General features: G+C 40.9%; 2 non-coding genes and 1 pseudogene across 2 annotated transcripts; all 3 read right to left on the bottom strand.

Annotated features, from left to right (window-relative positions):
• Positions 1-1,319: 1,319 nt before the first annotated feature.
• On the bottom strand, positions 1,320-10,746 carry LOC116802778 (annotated as a pseudogene).
• A 394-nt stretch (positions 10,747-11,140) lies between these two features.
• LOC116802776 lies at positions 11,141-11,319 on the bottom strand. Its single transcript, XR_004363129.1, has one exon. It is a non-coding gene; the product is annotated as a 5.8S ribosomal RNA (ribosomal RNA).
• Positions 11,320-12,006: 687 nt separating this feature from the next.
• Positions 12,007-14,001, bottom strand: LOC116802777. The gene has a single exon (XR_004363130.1). It is a non-coding gene; the product is annotated as a small subunit ribosomal RNA (ribosomal RNA).
• Between the last annotated feature and the right edge of the window lie 4,311 nt (positions 14,002-18,312).

The following is an 18,312-nucleotide window of genomic DNA, read 5'->3' as shown; positions in this document are numbered from 1 at the left end:
AGCCCATCTGGACCTACGGGATACAGCTATGGGGCACGGCAAGCCACACGAATCGCCTGCGTATACAGCGGTTCCAGAATAGGTGCTTGAGAATTGCCTGTAATGCGCATCCCTACCACGAGAATGTCGCCATACATAGGGAACTTGGAATCCCACAAGTCGCTGATGAAATCTCCAGGCTCAGCGAGAGATACCTGAAAAGGCTCGAAAACCACCCTAACCACCTCGCCACCAACCTGTTAGACAATAGCCAAACAAGCAGACGTCTCATGAGGAGACACCCTCTCGATCTTCCACAACAATAGACAACACATATAAAACCCGCCACAAATACATGTACAATAGTATCCCTTAAGCTAATGTTCCCCCGCAAAACCATTTAATTATTGTCCACTAGGACAGATTTTAAATAAATAAACGCACGCTAAAGAAAAAAAAAAAAAAAAAAAAAACTAAATTGATGACGAGGTGTTTGGCAACTTGACACAATCCATTAAAGTCTTTATATTAATTATATGATAGGGACAATATCATATGCGTCACTAAATTGATGACGAGGTGTTTGGCAACTTGATACAATTCTTTAAAGTCTTTATATCAAAAATTATATGATAAGGACAATATCATATGCGTCACTAAATTGATGACGAGGTGTTTGGCAACTTGACACAATTCATTAAAGTCTTTATATTAATTATATGATAGGGACAATATCATATGCGTCACTAAATTGATGACGAGGTGTTTGGCAACTTGACACAATCCATTAAAGTCTTTATATTAATTATATGATAGGGACAATATCATATGCGTCACTAAATTGATGACGAGGTGTTTGGCAACTTGATTCAATTCTTTAAAGTCTTTATATCAAAAATTATATGATAAGGACAATATCATATGCGTCACTAAATTGATGACGAGGTGTTTGGCAACTTGACACAATTCATTAAAGTCTGTATATTAATTATATGATAGGGACAATATCATATGCGTCACTAAATTGATGACGAGGTGTTTGGCAACTTGATACAATTCTTTAAAGTCTTTATATCAAAAATTATATGATAGGGACAATATCATATGCGTCACTAAATTGATGACGAGGTGTTTGGCAACTTGACACAATTCATTAAAGTCTTTATATTAATTATATGATAGGGACAATATCATATGCGTCACTAAATTGATGACGAGGTGTTTGGCAACTTGACACAATCCATTAAAGTCTTTATATTAATTATATGATAGGGACAATATCATATGCGTCACTAAATTGATGACGAGGTGTTTGGCTACAGGAAAAAATCATTTATTTATCGAATCATCAAGCAAAGGATAAGCTTCAGTGGATCGCAGTATGGCAGCTGCTCAACCACTTACAACACCTTGCCTGTTACAAAAGTCGTTTACAATTGATTCTAGGCTTTGTCATTGTATTAAATAATGCTTTTATATGTAACTAGCGCGGCATCAGGTGATCGAAGATCCTCCTAATTTACTATGTTACAAATTACATTGGCATCACATCCATTGTCGTTTATAAAATAAATTATAAACTTTAAATGGTTTAGAAGCCATACAATGCAAATTGCCCCTTATTTATCATTGCAGTCCAGCACGGATACGACCTTAGAGGCGTTCAGGCATAATCCAACGGACGTAGCGTCATACCACTGTTCGCTCGAACAAGTATTGTGCCATTGGTCCGTACCTGCGGTTCCTCTCGTACTACGCAGGAATGCTGTCGCAACAACGTTTTGTCATTAGTAGGGTAAAACTAACCTGTCTCACGACGGTCTAAACCCAGCTCACGTTCCCTTGCATGGGTGAACAATCCAACGCTTGGTGAATTTTGCTTCACAATGATAGGAAGAGCCGACATCGAAGGATCAAAAAGCGACGTCGCTATGAACGCTTGGCCGCCACAAGCCAGTTATCCCTATGGTAACTTTTCTGACACCTCTTGTTAAAAACTCTTTAAACCAAAAGGATCGATAGGCCGAGCTTTTGCTGTCCCTGTGTGTACTGAACACCGAGATCAAGTCAGCATTTGCCCTTTTGCTCTATGTGTGGTTTCTGTCCGCACTGAGCTGGCCTTGGGACACCTCCGTTATTATTTGAGAGATGTACCGCCCCAGTCAAACTCCCTACCTGGCAATGTCCTTGAATTGGATCATACCTGAGTAATTGGAGTTATACCAAATTTTCAAATCAAAAATACATAAATGCATCGTTTTATTAAAGAATTTGTTTGCGATTATATAACAAACTCGTGATACTTTGATCAAGAAGCTTGCATCAAAACCCAATACCATAAGATATAATAAATATATCCGTATAATGGCTAGGAAATGATACACGTTCCATTTAATCAAGTAAGTAAGGAAACAATAAGAGTAGTGGTATTTCATTGACGATACCAAACCGAGGTCTAATATCTCCCACTTATTCTACACCTCTTATGTCTCCTTACACTGCCAGATTAGAGTCAAGCTCAAAAGGGTCTTCTTTCCCCGCTAATTATTCCAAGCCCGTTCCCTTGGCTGTGGTTTCGCTAGATAGTAGATAGGGACAGTGACTTTCGGACCTCTCCGAACTTGTTTTACGTGGCGTGTTCCACACTGAAGGGATTACAACCACGACACCCTGAACACCCACAAGTGGTGCATGTATCAACATGGTGCATGAGTCTGGATACGCCAGACAAACGTCCCGGACTGGAAGCTATAGCTATGTACATAGCGACCACCCCGGTAGCAATTCGAGTACTTGCTTGCCGGGCAAGCACTCCCCCTTGCTGAGGAGCGAGATCTACCTAAAATCTCTACTGATCTCTGGGTCACAGCACCCGAGTTTTGCGCAACTAGCACCGTAACTCAAACGTCGAACACGAAGGCTCTACCCGCGATATGGGTATCAACCACAGCCACCACGATACTCCCACCAGGGGGCCTACCTCAATGTGCTGTCTTGGAGCAGCACAACCCGTGGTACCGAAAGAGAGGCTCGGTGGGCCTCCTCCTTTTGCTCCGACAAGCATGGTTAGAGGAACCAGTCGCTATATTAGTCGCCTCTTACGACAAGCAATAGCGGGCTGTGGAAGTATTCTCGCCCGCTAACCACACGGCGAAGTTTTGGGCTAAATACCCCTCCTCCTACGGAACACCTCGTCCGCAAACGCTGCCAGCCGTTGAATCCTCTGCTGATCTTCCAGGATTCTATTGAAGGTCCAGTTTTCGCCAAGGCGCTGCACTCCAAGTCCATCGAGGTTTCGCAAATCTGCATATAGAGGACAAGCGCACAATATGTGCATCCAGTCCTCATATGGATCACCACAAGCGCAAGCAGTGGTATCGCTGAGGGCTCTCCCTTGCAAAAATGCGTTAAACGACCCGTGACCTGTCAGCAGGAAAGACGTCCTCATCGAGAATCCAAAGCTTGGATCTCGATAGGCGAGAGTGACGTATGGGATGAACTTGTGCGTCACCCGTCCTGGTTCGCTGTCGTCATCCCATCTGTTTTGCCAATTCTGCAGCAAGCACTCCTCTAGGCGAGTCTTCCTCTGCTTCCAGCTTAGACACGTAGTGTCCTCGCCGTATAGCCAGTCGTTCTCCTCCAGCGGGTATCCACGCTTCAGCTTGTACTTGACCGCTAAAAACTTAGCAGCCAAGTCAAGCGGGGGAGCTCCGCCAAGTACCTGCAGTGCCACTGTGGACACTGTTCGGCATACCGAAAGGCATCCAAGCAGGATTAGCCTCTGGCAGGAGGCTAGTCGTCTCCGGGCGGCTACCTGTTCGGCGGTGTCATACCATACCGGGGCACCAAACAGCACACAAGGTGCCATGAGTCCGTCATATATGGTCCGCCTGGCTCGAGGACTGAAGCCCCAGTCGGCTCGAAGCACACGCGCCAATGCTCCAACGACTCCGGTCATCCGCTGGCGAAGCGAAGCTATGTGCGTGAGGAATTTCATTCCTTCACTGACCGTGATGCCAAGGTACCGACAGCTACGCACATACGGAAGGTTCGCTCCAGCAAACCTCACCGTAGGCGCACGTCTCAAGGCACCTTTCAGCAGCATTATTACCGTCTTGCTGGTCGAGACGGTAACGCCAACTTCCGCTCCCCACGCTTCTACGATGGACATCAGCTCTGCACCTTTTTCCTCTAGCTCAGCTCGGGAATTTCCCTCGACGAGAAGCAGCAAGTCATCCGCGTATGCACTCAGCTGGCAATACGGCTGGAGACGCTGAAGCAGTACATCCATCAGTATGTCCCAGATAAATGGGCCACTGATTGACCCCTGCGGGCAGCCTCTAGTTACCGGTACATCCACAGTACCGGAACTGCTTCGGATCACTGCTCTTCGGCCGGAGAAAAAGCTCTGCCACAAGCCCATCTCCCGGCATCCCAAGTCGGCTAGTCGGCGGAGTGCAGCACTCCATTCGACGTTGTCGAATGCTCCTTTGAAGTCCACGAATGTGCCGAGCACGTATTGCGCCGGGCTGGCACAAACACTGCTCTTCACGTGCCTCCAAGCATCCTCCACACATCGTCCTTGGCGAAATCCAAATTGCCATCTGCAGCCTTCCGGAAGAACTTCTCTCACACGATTCACCATGATGGCCTCGAGCACCTTACCAAAGACTGGTAGCAAGCATATTCCTCTATATGAGGAGGGCTCACATTTGTCCTTATCTGGCCCTTTGAGCAGCGAGACAACTCGTGGGCACTTCCACTCAGCGGGAAAGTATCCTAATCGGATGCATCGGGAAAACAACGATGCAAGGTGCTCGGGTATGGCGCGCCAGACTGCCTTGCAGATAGTGCCATTAATGCCGTCCAAGCCGGGAGAGCGCCTGCTCTTCAACCGGGCAACACATGCATCAACCTCGAATACTTCGAGGGCCGGTGGGACTTCCTCCGCGATGGCAGTCGGTGCTTCGGACTCCGCAACTGGGAAGAAATTGCGGAGGAGCACTCGTGCACAGTCACCCCAATCGGTGATCATCTCGCCATTCACGCGGAGGCACCCAATCTCCGTGCACTTCCTGCGGCCTCGGCAAATCTTATAGACGCGCCCCCATGGGTCGTCGGCATGATCTCCCACGAAGCGTTTCCACTCATCCATTTTCGCCCTCCAAATGAGCTTCTTGTAGTTGGCTGAGGCCCGCCTCAGGTCGACCAATACACGCTCTATTGCGGCATCATCATCATGACGCCTTCCATTTTGAAGTAGGCGACGAAGTCTCCGGACTTCGCGCCTTGCATCACAGAGGTCGGCAGTCCACCAACGTGCTCTCCTGCTGGGCAATCGGATGGACTTTCTTCCCAGCGCAATATCACATACATTATGTACTATACTGCGCAGGGTCGAAACTTGCTGGTCCAACGGCGACTCTGAGAAGTTTTCCGGAAGTTCGGCTGCTCTACTCACCATTTCCTCCTTGAACAATCGCCAACGTGCATTGGAGAAGTTCCAGGACGGCACAGGAGCTATGCTCTCAACTGCGCGCGCGGTAGTTGGTTCGGCCACAACAGTAATGATGTTGTGGTCACTCAATTCCCACTCGTCCACTCTCCACTCATATGTGGCCCACATAGATGCTGCCTCATTGACGATTGTCACGTCGATATCGCTTGTAGCTCTGTAATTATCGAACGTGTACACCTCTGTTGACTGGTTTAGGGCGGCGACTCTTGCCTCCAGCATCCACTCTGACAGCAGCTCACCCCGTCTGTAGTTAGCTTGCCCCTCGGCATGACGAGAGAGTTTGCTAAGCCACATGGGGGACACTGCATTCGCGTCGAGGCCCAGGATTGCGGGGGTTCTGCTGGCCTGCAGCAGGACCGCATCCATGTACCGGATGTACGGTTCCAGAGGTGCATCATACTGGCAGTATGCGGCGCAAAGGAAGATTGAGCCAAAACTCCCTTTCACGACCAGACATACGCCATAATCTGTGGTGAGGGTCTCCACTGGCATACAGATGGCTTCCTGGTGATCCACTAGGATGGCTGCCTTCCCTCGCCGATCGATGAAAATTCTCATTCCTTCAGGCAGCACATCCATTCCGTCCCCGCCGAGATACGGCTCCTGCACCAGCGCGAACATAGACTCCGATCTCCTGAGTCGGACTCCGAGCTCGATGGTCGCAGCTCGGCCTCGGCCACAGTTCGCTTGGATGAAGCTAAACATTAGTGTCTAGCTTGCACCCTCGCCAGCAACGCCCCGTATATCGGGCAAACGCTCGAGAGCATGTAATGCCCCGAGGGTTGCCCTCTGTGGCGGCAGTTCCGGCAGTCCACCGGGTTTTGGCACTTTGCCGCAGTGTGGCCTTGTTGCCCGCACTGGCGACAGACACTATCCTTCTGCCGGCATTCGCTGACCTTGTGGTCGAAACCCACACATCTGTGGCAGGCGTATGTGCGGACCTGTGACCGGCATCGGAATGAGAACCACTTGATGTAGACACGACCTACATCAAGCTTCGCCATCGCCCGGTCGTCAACCTCCAGCGTCACATTTACTGTGGCGCCGTCAGCTACCGACCACGCCTTGGTCACCAGGTGCACTGACTTCTTAAACTGGGCCAGATTCATTTCGCTGTCGAAGTTGTTTTCGTGGAGCTCCTTCATAAACTCCTCAGGGCCGATAGCTGTGTCGACGTCATATACGACGACCTTCGGCTTCTCGGCCGCATTCCGTGCCACATTTAGGCCAACCTCGGCGAATCTTTTTGAAGCGACCACCTTCTGCAGCTCTCCCACCGAAGGAGTGCGAATGATCGCACCACCACCTCGACGGAGCTCACGGACCTCGTGTACTCTGACTCCGAGAGAGGGTGCAACCATCGTTCGCACCTTTTCCGCTATGTCTTTCCCCGATAGCGCAGGGTCGTCGCACTTCACCACCGCTGACCACGTCTCGCGGACCTTGGTAGTCCGCGGGGCAGCGATGGGTGCAACCTGCTGCATCTGGGGAGCATTGGCGGCCGTATTTTTCAACAGATTCAACGACGGCGGCGGCGGTGGCGGCATAGCAAGCCGCGTCTCCAGCTCTCCGCACCGGAGCATTAGCGCCAACACCAGCTCATCGTAGCGGCTGATAGCATATGAGAGCTCTTCCGTGTCCACTTCTCCTAGTCTGCGGAAGCTGCTTCTCACCATGCGCTGTGTGGCCGACAGCTCTGCCATCATGGCTGCTTGCCCAGCACGGGCGGCAGCGGTGGCGGCAGTGGCAGTGGTGGCAACAATTTTAGCAGCAGTGAAAACGGCGGAGGCAGCAGTGTGGTCGGCAGCAGGGGCAGCAGTAGGATCAGCAGCGGTGGCAGCAGCGTGGGGGGGGCAGCATCAATGGCAGCGTTCTCCGTAGCCGCCCGGGCGTCCTCCAGCGACGAAAACGGCTCCTCCAGTACCCCAACGGGTTCTGGCACTCCATTCGATGCCAGGGCAACCAATTTCGCCTGCGTTGGCGCCGAGCTCTTAGATGCCAGATGGCTTCTGCGCCTGCCTCGTCTGGACTTCATCGAGGCACTACTTCCGCTCAAGGCACTCGCGCTGCTGTCGCTCTCCATCGGCATAAATACGATGGTGGCTCCACCTACCGTCGACGCCAGCAACCGTATGCTCGTTTACTCGCTGACAAAAGGTAGTTGCTCTGGAACTCGAGCTCCACCTATCGGTAGAGTCTGGTAGCACTAAAACTCTCCCTAGACACAAACCTTAGCAGTGACTCCCACCAATAAGCTTTGTGACAGCTGATCAAAAAGCTTACTCGAAAAACTTACTCGTAAGTTCGCCTTCAGCACGTGCTAAGTGGAAAATTCCCAACAATTAATTGTTAATTACTTCCAAACCGCTTGTTTATAACACACGAAAATTAGCACACGACTTTCGCGGAGCACTAATTCACCGATTTTATTACTTTCCAAACACGGAAAACCAAGTTCTTCGCAATCTGTACACGAGCGCAACGAAAACACGTCCGTCGTTAATCCATTCATGCGCGTCACTGATAGGATAGGGTAGATAGGACAGTAGGAATCTCGTTAATCCATTCATGCGCGTCACTAATTAGATGACGAGGCATTTGGCTACCTTAAGAGAGTCATAGTTACTCCCGCCGTTGACCCGCGCTTACTTGAATTTCTTCACTTTGACATTCAGAGCACTGGGCAGAAATCACATTGTGTCAACACCCGCTAGGGCCATCACAATGCTTTGTTTTAATTAGACAGTCGGATTCCCCAAGTCCGTGCCAGTTCTGAATTGATTGTTAATTGATAATCGTTATAATTGATAAGAACTAATTGGTTTAACCCAAATAGTATTCTTAAAAATTTTAGCAAGAAAGTTCCACAATTGGCTACGTAACTAAACTATCCGGGGAACAAGTAACTAACATAAATGCTAGAAACTCTATTTACCCAGAACGAGCACATAAACCATGTTATTGTTTCCCAATCAAGCCCGACTATCTCAATCTTCAGAGCCAATCCTTATCCCGAAGTTACGGATCTAATTTGCCGACTTCCCTTACCTACATTATTCTATCGACTAGAGACTCTTCACCTTGGAGACCAGCTGCGGATATTGGTACGGCCTGTTGAGAAGTTTGCGTGTCCCCACCATAAATTTTCAAGGTCCGAGGAGAAAATATCGACACAACAGTATATGTCATGCTCTTCTAGCCCATCTACCATATCTCTCTGCGAAAGACTTCCATGGTAGTACGGCTATAAAACAGAAAAGAAAACTCTTCCGATATCTCTCGACGGCTTCTTTATGGTCGTTCCTGTTGCCAGGATGAGCACGAGGCCCATATTTAATAACAAACGGATACTCAACAGGTTACGGAATTGGAACCGTATTCCCTTTCGTTCAAAATTATTCAAGTGTATTATATTCGCTTTGTTTATATAGTTAGGCATTTTTGTTTTACTTGAAAATTTTCGGCTTTCGCCTTGAACTTAGGACCGACTAACTCGTGATCAACCACTGTTCACACGAAACCCTTCTCCACTTCAGTCCTCCAAGGTCTCATTCGATTATTTGCTACTACCACCAAGATCTGTACCAATGGCAGCTCCATGCAGGCTTACGCCAAACACTTCTACGCATACCATTGTACCTTCCTACTCACTAAAGTTTCAAAATTTATATCACAAGTAATATAAATCATCTACTTTAGCGGTAATGTATAGGTATACAACTTAAGCGCCATCCATTTTAAGGGCTAGTTGCTTCGGCAGGTGAGTTGTTACACACTCCTTAGCGGATTTCGACTTCCATGATCACCGTCCTGCTGTTTTAAGCAACCAACGCCTTTCATGGTATCTGCATGAGTTGTTAATTTGGGCACCGTAACATTACGTTTGGTTCATCCCACAGCGCCAGTTCTGCTTACCAAAAGTGGCCCACTGGGCACATTATATCATAACCTTGAACTTCATATCAAGAAAGTTAAGGTTCTTACCCATTTAAAGTTTGAGAATAGGTTAAGATCGTTTCGACCCTAAGGCCTCTAATCATTCGCTTTACCAGATAAGATTATTTTATATAATATTAAAATGCACCAGCTATCCTGAGGGAAACTTCGGAAGGAACCAGCTACTAGATGGTTCGATTGGTCTTTCGCCCCTATACTCAATTCTGACAATCGATTTGCACGTCAGAACTGTTTCGGTCTTCCATCAGGGTTTCCCCTGACTTCAACCTGATCAAGTATAGTTCACCATCTTTCGGGTCACAGCATATATGCTCAAGGTACGTTCCAGTTAGAGGCATAAATAATATAAATATACATTATACATAACTATATAGAACGCCCCGGGATTGTGTTAATTAGCTATAAATAGCTAAAAAACTAATCCCATTATTAGTCAAGTTAATTACGCTATTAGGTTTACATCCCAATAACTTGCACATATGTTAGACTCCTTGGTCCGTGTTTCAAGACGGGTCCCGAAGGTATCCTGAATCTTTCGCATTGTTAATCATACAAGAGCATATAATAAACACAAAAATCAATGATAATTATGCCATTATATAATTCCGAAAAATTAACGCTCTGTAATAATATAAATCTATCAGCACTTTATCAAATTAATAACATTTATTCTGTGTTAAAATGCAAGCAATTTAATTGGAATAAACTATAAGTTATATTTTATGATAAATTTGGGATATGCTAATAGATTACAATGTCCTTATATGGAAAAAATGCACATTATTCTTAATAATATTATTTAAATATTACAATTTTAATGATGAATTTTCCATAACGGATATTCAGGTTCATCGGGCTTAACCTCTAAGCAGTTTCACGTACTGTTTAACTCTCTATTCAGAGTTCTTTTCAACTTTCCCTCACGGTACTTGTTTACTATCGGTCTCATGGTTATATTTAGTTTTAGATGGAGTTTACCACCCACTTAGTGCTGCACTATCAAGCAACACGACTCTTTGGAAACATCATCTAGCAATCATTAACGTTATACGGGCCTGGCACCCTCTATGGGTAAATGGCCTCATTTAAGAAGGACTTAAATCATTAATTTCTCATACTAGAATATTGACGCTCCATACACTGCATCTCACATTTGCCATATAGACAAAGTGACTTAGTGCTGAACTGTTTTCTTTTCGCTCGCCGCTACTAAGAAAATCCTTGTTAGTTTCTTTTCCTCCCCTAATTAATATGCTTAAATTCAGGGGGTAGTCCCATATGAGTTGAGGTTGTATATATAACTATATTTTGCCATAAATTCTTTATATATAAATGATAAAACAATCAATTAAATTCGTTATAAATAGTTCCAATAGTTCTTGTAAGCAAAGTCATTTTTATCCATTTAACGAACCAACGAAGAATAATAACAAAACCAAGATTTTTCTTTTTCCGAATCATTAATAAGAGACAATTCTAGATGAAAAATATTTCAATTTTTTATGCTAGACATTTCTCAGTATTATTTGATTGAAAAAGAAAATATTTCTCTTCGTTTTTCACATTCAAATGTGAGATAATGTTTTTCATTTCTTTTTTAATATTATGAATAAAATCATTATTTAATCCAATAATATACCATATGCTTATAAAAAATTTATAAACAACTTAATTAGCATAGTCTTACAACCCTCAACCATATGTAGTCCAAGCAGCACTATAAAATTAATTAAAGTACATAACAGCATGGACTGCGATATGCGTTCAAAATGTCGATGTTCATGTGTCCTGCAGTTCACACGATGACGCACAGTTTGCTGCGTTCTTCATCGACCCATGAGCCGAGTGATCCACCGCTTAGAGTTTTATAATTCAATTTTATATAATGTCAATATTGTTTTTATTGAAAGAAATTAAAAATACACCATTTTACTGGCATATATCAATTCCTTCAATAAATTTATTTTTATACCTAAAATAAATGTTGCGAAATGTCTTAGTTTCATATAAGCATTATGTATCATAATAATCTGGTTATGGTTTGCTATTTTGGGTGACACATACTGCAAAATTTATATAAAACATTAACCTGATGGATGACAGGTACAAACATTGTATATTTTAGGTTGTTGCATTAGCCAACGTATGCTCATAACATAGATGAACAATACATATTCGCAACGCGTGTATATTATGGTCCATATACACACACACTTATTTTGATTACCACACATTCAAAATTATTTTTATTTTAATTCGACTTCTACTTTCGAATTTAGTTTAGTTTCTTCGATTTCCATTTTCGAGAATTTGTTTTTATAGGAAACGCCGTTGTTGTAGTAAGTACTGCCACAAATACGCACAGCAACATTAATAATGTTAAAGTCTTTTTATGAGGTTGCCAAGCCCCACATATAAAATAAAAGCCATCTTCATTTTATTTTGACTTTAACTTTTGATTCCGTGGAATCATTTTGTAATATTTTTATTTTGGTAAATTGTATTTATTTGTATTATAACAAATATTTATTAACGATAAGGATATTATACAATAATGATCCTTCCGCAGGTTCACCTACGGAAACCTTGTTACGACTTTTACTTCCTCTAAATAATCAAGTTCGGTCAACTTTTGCGAAACAACCGTAACACGCAAGGCGTCACAGTGATCACGTCCGGAGACCTCACTAAATAATTCAATCGGTAGTAGCGACGGGCGGTGTGTACAAAGGGCAGGGACGTAATCAATGCGAGTTAATGACTCACACTTACTGGGAATTCCAAGTTCATGTGAACAGTTTCAGTTCACAATCCCAAGCATGAAAGTGGTTCAGCGGTTTACCCGGACCTCTCGGTCTAGGAAATACACGTTGATACTTTCATTGTAGCGCGCGTGCAGCCCAGGACATCTAAGGGCATCACAGACCTGTTATTGCTCAATCTCATTATTGCTAGACGCAATTTGTCCATTTAAGAAGCTAGTGTCCTTATAATGGGACAAACCAACAGGTACGGCTCCACTTACATAAACACATTCAAACACAATAAACATTTTACTGCCACCATGAATGAAGGCTACATAAGCTTCAGCACCATAATCCTGAAGATATCTATTTAATATATTTGAGTCTCGTTCGTTATCGGAATTAACCAGACAAATCACTCCACGAACTAAGAACGGCCATGCACCACCACCCATAGATTCGAGAAAGAGCTATCAATCTGTCTTACACACTTATGTTCGGACCTGGTAAGTTTTCCCGTGTTGAGTCAAATTAAGCCGCAGGCTCCACTCCTGGTGGTGCCCTTCCGTCAATTCCTTTAAGTTTCAGCTTTGCAACCATACTTCCCCCGGAGCCCAAAAGCTTTGGTTTCCCGGGAAGCGACTGAGAGAGCCATAAAAGTAGCTACACCCAATTGCTAGCTGGCATCGTTTATGGTTAGAACTAGGGCGGTATCTGATCGCCTTCGAACCTCTAACTTTCGTTCTTGATTAATGAAAACATCTTTGGCAAATGCTTTCGCTTAAGTTAGTCTTACGACGGTCCAAGAATTTCACCTCTCGCGTCGTAATACTAATGCCCCCAAACTGCTTCTATTAATCATTACCTCTTGATCTGAAAACCAATGAAAGCAGAACAGAGGTCTTATTTCATTATCCCATGCACAGAATATTCAGGCATTTGAAGCCTGCTTTAAGCACTCTAATTTGTTCAAAGTAATAGTACCGGCCCACAATAACACTCGTTTAAGAGCACTAGTGCAGGTTTTTAAATAGGAGGAACATATGAAAAAATACAAGTATTTAATCACATATAAGAACTCCACCGGTAATACGCTTACATACATAAAGGTATAGTACTAACCACAATTGTAAGTTGTACTACCCGTATGAAGCACAAGTTCAACTACGAACGTTTTAACCGCAACAACTTTAATATACGCTATTGGAGCTGGAATTACCGCGGCTGCTGGCACCAGACTTGCCCTCCAATTGGTCCTTGTTAAAGGATTTAAAGTGTACTCATTCCAATTACAGGGCCTCGGATATGAGTCCTGTATTGTTATTTTTCGTCACTACCTCCCCGAGCTGGGAGTGGGTAATTTACGCGCCTGCTGCCTTCCTTAGATGTGGTAGCCGTTTCTCAGGCTCCCTCTCCGGAATCGAACCCTGATTCCCCGTTACCCGTTGCAACCATGGTAGTCCTAGATACTACCATCAAAAGTTGATAGGGCAGACATTTGAAAGATCTGTCGTCGGTACAAGACCATACGATCTGCATGTTATCTAGAGTTCAACCAATATAACGATCTTGCGATCGCTTGGTTTTAGCCTAATAAAAGCACATGTCCCATAAGGTTCATGTTTTAATTGCATGTATTAGCTCTAGAATTACCACAGTTATCCAAGTAACTGTTAACGATCTAAGGAACCATAACTGATATAATGAGCCTTTTGCGGTTTCACTTTTAATTCGTGTGTACTTAGACATGCATGGCTTAATCTTTGAGACAAGCATATAACTACTGGCAGGATCAACCAGAATAATGTTTTTCCTTCATATTCCATTCATATTTTTTGAATCGAAATAAGCAATATAATAGATATATAGATTTTTCACTTTATATAATTCCATGATTTTTATTATATTGAATAAAATTCAATATTTCGCCTTTGGGTAAAATTTTAAATATATAAATATAAGTAAAAAATCTATTCGATTACGGCCATTTTTATATAGCATTCGTAATCCATATTTTCATTTTTAATTTATACTTGTTTTACCAATATAACAAGAATTTCATATAATTATTGTAATATATATGTTTCTATAATTTTATCTTTTTATATATACATATTTCATTATAAAATATCATTTTATTTCCAACATACATAATTATTGTATCCACACATGTACAATTTTTGTTTAACCAATATAAATATTAAGTTAAATCATTTGCATTTTGAAGATAAATTTAAAATTTATCTCTTTTCATATATCTCTCTGGTAATATATAACATAAAACCAAGCGCATATGATAATATTTCCACATTTAATATATAATTTTATATTTCTTTCATAAGAATCCATATTTGTATTATACCGTAACGATATAATAATCCAACTATACGGCAGGTAATAAATTAATATTTGCCTGCCTCCAAAAATTAACGATAATATATGGAAACGATTTGTTATTCTATATATAATAGAAACTTGACTTTTGTTTCAACGATATTATCTAAAAAGCGTATATTCCTATTATCCGCGGAGCCAAGTCCCGTGTTCTATAGAACTGAGAAACAAATTTGTACGGATAATAATATACTTTATTTTATGTAACCAATATAAACATAATCCGAAATAAATATTTCGAATAATGCGGGAGGTCGGCAACCACTGCCTACCTATAGTAGTTTTTGAACCCGCTGTCCTCAAAGCGGGTATTTTCAATTCCGTTTGCCATCCAACATACGGTCTATTCTCTTATATATTAAGAGATTATAGGAACATTTCATTTTTTTTCCATTATTCATATATAATATGATTATTTTTTTTTTTATACATATAATAAATATTAATTTTTATATGTTTATTATTTAATTTACTCATATAATTGCCAAATTCATATGAATACATAAGTTTTGAACAATATGAGAGGTCGGCAACCACTGCCTACCTATAGTAGTTTTTGAACCCTCTGTCGTAATTCCGGTCGTTTACACTACTATACCCTCTCACTATAATGGCTTTTCTCTATAATACTAAGAGAATATGGGAATATCTCAGCATTTTTTCCCATATACATATAATAATTAACCATTTTCATATGTATATTATTTAATTTAATCATATAATTGCCAAAATCATATGAATACATAAGTTTTGAACAATATGAGAGGTCGGCAACCACTGCCTACCTATAGTAGTTTTTGAACCCTCTGTCGTAATTCCGGTCGTTTACACTACTATACCCTCTCACTATAATGGATTTTCTCTATAATACTAAGAGAATGTGGGAATATTTCAGCATTTTTTCCCTTATACATATAATAATTAATCATTTTCATATGTATATTATTTAATTTACTCATACAATTGCCAAAATCATATGAATACATAAGTTTTGAACAATATGAGAGGTCGGCAACCACTGCCTACCTATAGTAGTTTTTGAACCCTCTGTCGTAATTCCGGTCGTTTACACTACTATACCCTCTCACTTAAATGGCTTTTCTCTATAATACTAAGAGAATATGGGAATATCTCAGCATTTTTTCCCATATACATATAATAATTAACCATTTTCATATGTATATTATTTAATTTAATCATATAATTGCCAAAATCATATGAATACATAAGTTTTGAACAATATGAGAGGTCGGCAACCACTGCCTACCTATAGTAGTTTTTGAACCCTCTGTCGTAATTCCGGTCGTTTACACTACTATACCCTCTCACTATAATGGATTTTCTCTATAATACTAAGAGAATGTGGGAATATTTCAGCATTTTTTCCCTTATACATATAATAATTAATCATTTTCATATGTATATTATTTAATTTACTCATACAATTGCCAAAATCATATGAATACATAAGTTTTGAACAATATGAGAGGTCGGCAACCACTGCCTACCTATAGTAGTTTTTGAACCCTCTGTCGTAATTCCGGTGGTTTACACTACTATACCCTCTCACTTAAATGGCTTTTCTCTATAATACTAAGAGAATATGGGAATATCTCTGCATTTTTTCCCATATACATATAATAATTAATCATTTTCGTATGTATATTATTTAATTTACTCATACAATTGCCAAAATCATATGAATACATAAGTTTTGAACAATATGAGAGGTCGGCAACCACTGCCTACCTATAGTAGTTTTTGAACCCTCTGTCGTAATTCCGGTCGTTTACACTACTATACCCTCTCACTTAAATGGCTTTTCTCTATAATACTAAGAGAATATGGGAATATCTCTGCATTTTTTCCCATATACATATAATAATTAACCATTTTCATATGTATATTATTTAATTTAATCATATAATTGCCAAAATCATATGAATACATAAGTTTTGAACAATATGAGAGGTCGGCAACCACTGCCTACCTATAGTAGTTTTTGAACCCTCTGTCGTAATTCCGGTCGTTTACACTACTATACCCTCTCACTATAATGGATTTTCTCTATAATACTAAGAGAATGTGGGAATATTTCAGCATTTTTTCCCTTATACATATAATAATTAATCATTTTCATATGTATATTATTTAATTTACTCATACAATTGCCAAAATCATATGAATACATAAGTTTTGAACAATATGAGAGGTCGGCAACCACTGCCTACCTATAGTAGTTTTTGAACCCTCTGTCGTAATTCCGGTCGTTTACACTACTATACCCTCTCACTTAAATGGCTTTTCTCTATAATACTAAGAGAATATGGGAATATCTTAGCATTTTTTCCCATATACATATAATAATTAACCATTTTCATATGTATATTTTTTAATTTACTCATATAATTGCCAAAATCATATAAATACATAAGTTTGAACAATATCAGAGGTCGGCAACGGTCTTTCCTCTATAATACTAAGATAATATGGGAATATTTCATCATTTTTTCCCTTATACATATAATAATTAATCATTTTCATATGTATATTATTTAATTTACTCGTATAATTGTCAAAATCCTATGAACACATAAGAGAATACAATATGAGAGGTCGGCGCAACCATAATATAGTAGTTGATGACGAGGTGTTTGGCAACTTGACACAATCCATTAAAGTCTTTATATTAATTATATGAAAGGGACAATATCATATGCGTCACTAAATTGATGACGAGGTGTTTGGCAACTTGATACAATTCTTTAAAGTCTTTATATCAAAAATTATATGATAGGGACAATATCATATGCGTCACTAAATTGATGACGAGGTGTTTGGCAACTTGACACAATTCATTAGAGTCTGTATATTAATTATATGATAGGGACAATATCATATGCGTCACTAAATTGATGACGAGGTGTTTGGCAACTTGATACAATTCTTTAAAGTCTTTATATCAAAAATTATATAATAAGGACAATATCATATGCGTCACTAAATTGATGACGAGGTGTTTGGCAACTTGACACAATCCATTAAAGTCTTTATATTAATTATATGATAGGGACAATATCATATGCGTCACTAAATTGATGACGAGGTGTTTGGCAACTTGATACAATTCTTTAAAGTCTATATATCAAAAATTATATGATAGGGACAATATCATATGCGTCACTAAATTGATGACGAGGTGTTTGGCAACTTGACACAATTCATTAAAGTCTGTATATTAATTATATGATAGGGACAATATCATATGCGTCACTAAATTGATGACGAGGTGTTTGGCAACTTGATACAATTCTTTAAAGTCTTTATATCAAAAATTATATGATAAGGACAATATCATATGCGTCACTAAATTGATGACGAGGTGTTTGGCAACTTGACACAATCCATTAAAGTCTTTATATTAATTATATGATAGGGACAATATCATATGCGTCACTAAATTGATGACGAGGTGTTTGGCAACTTGATACAATTCTTTAAAGTCTTTATATCAAAAATTATATGATAAGGACAATATCATATGCGTCACTAAATTGATGACGAGGTGTTTGGCAACTTGACACAATTCATTAAAGTCTTTATATTAATTATATGATAGGGACAATATCATATGCGTCACTAAATTGATGACGAGGTGTTTGGCAACTTGACACAATCCATTAAAGTCTTTATATTAATTATATGATAGGGACAATATCA

The sequence above is a fragment of the Drosophila sechellia genome, unplaced genomic scaffold (assembly GCF_004382195.2).
Source record: "Drosophila sechellia strain sech25 unplaced genomic scaffold, ASM438219v1 U_218, whole genome shotgun sequence".
NCBI lineage: Eukaryota > Metazoa > Arthropoda > Insecta > Diptera > Drosophilidae > Drosophila > Drosophila sechellia.
This window is presented reverse-complemented; position numbering and strand designations above follow the sequence as displayed.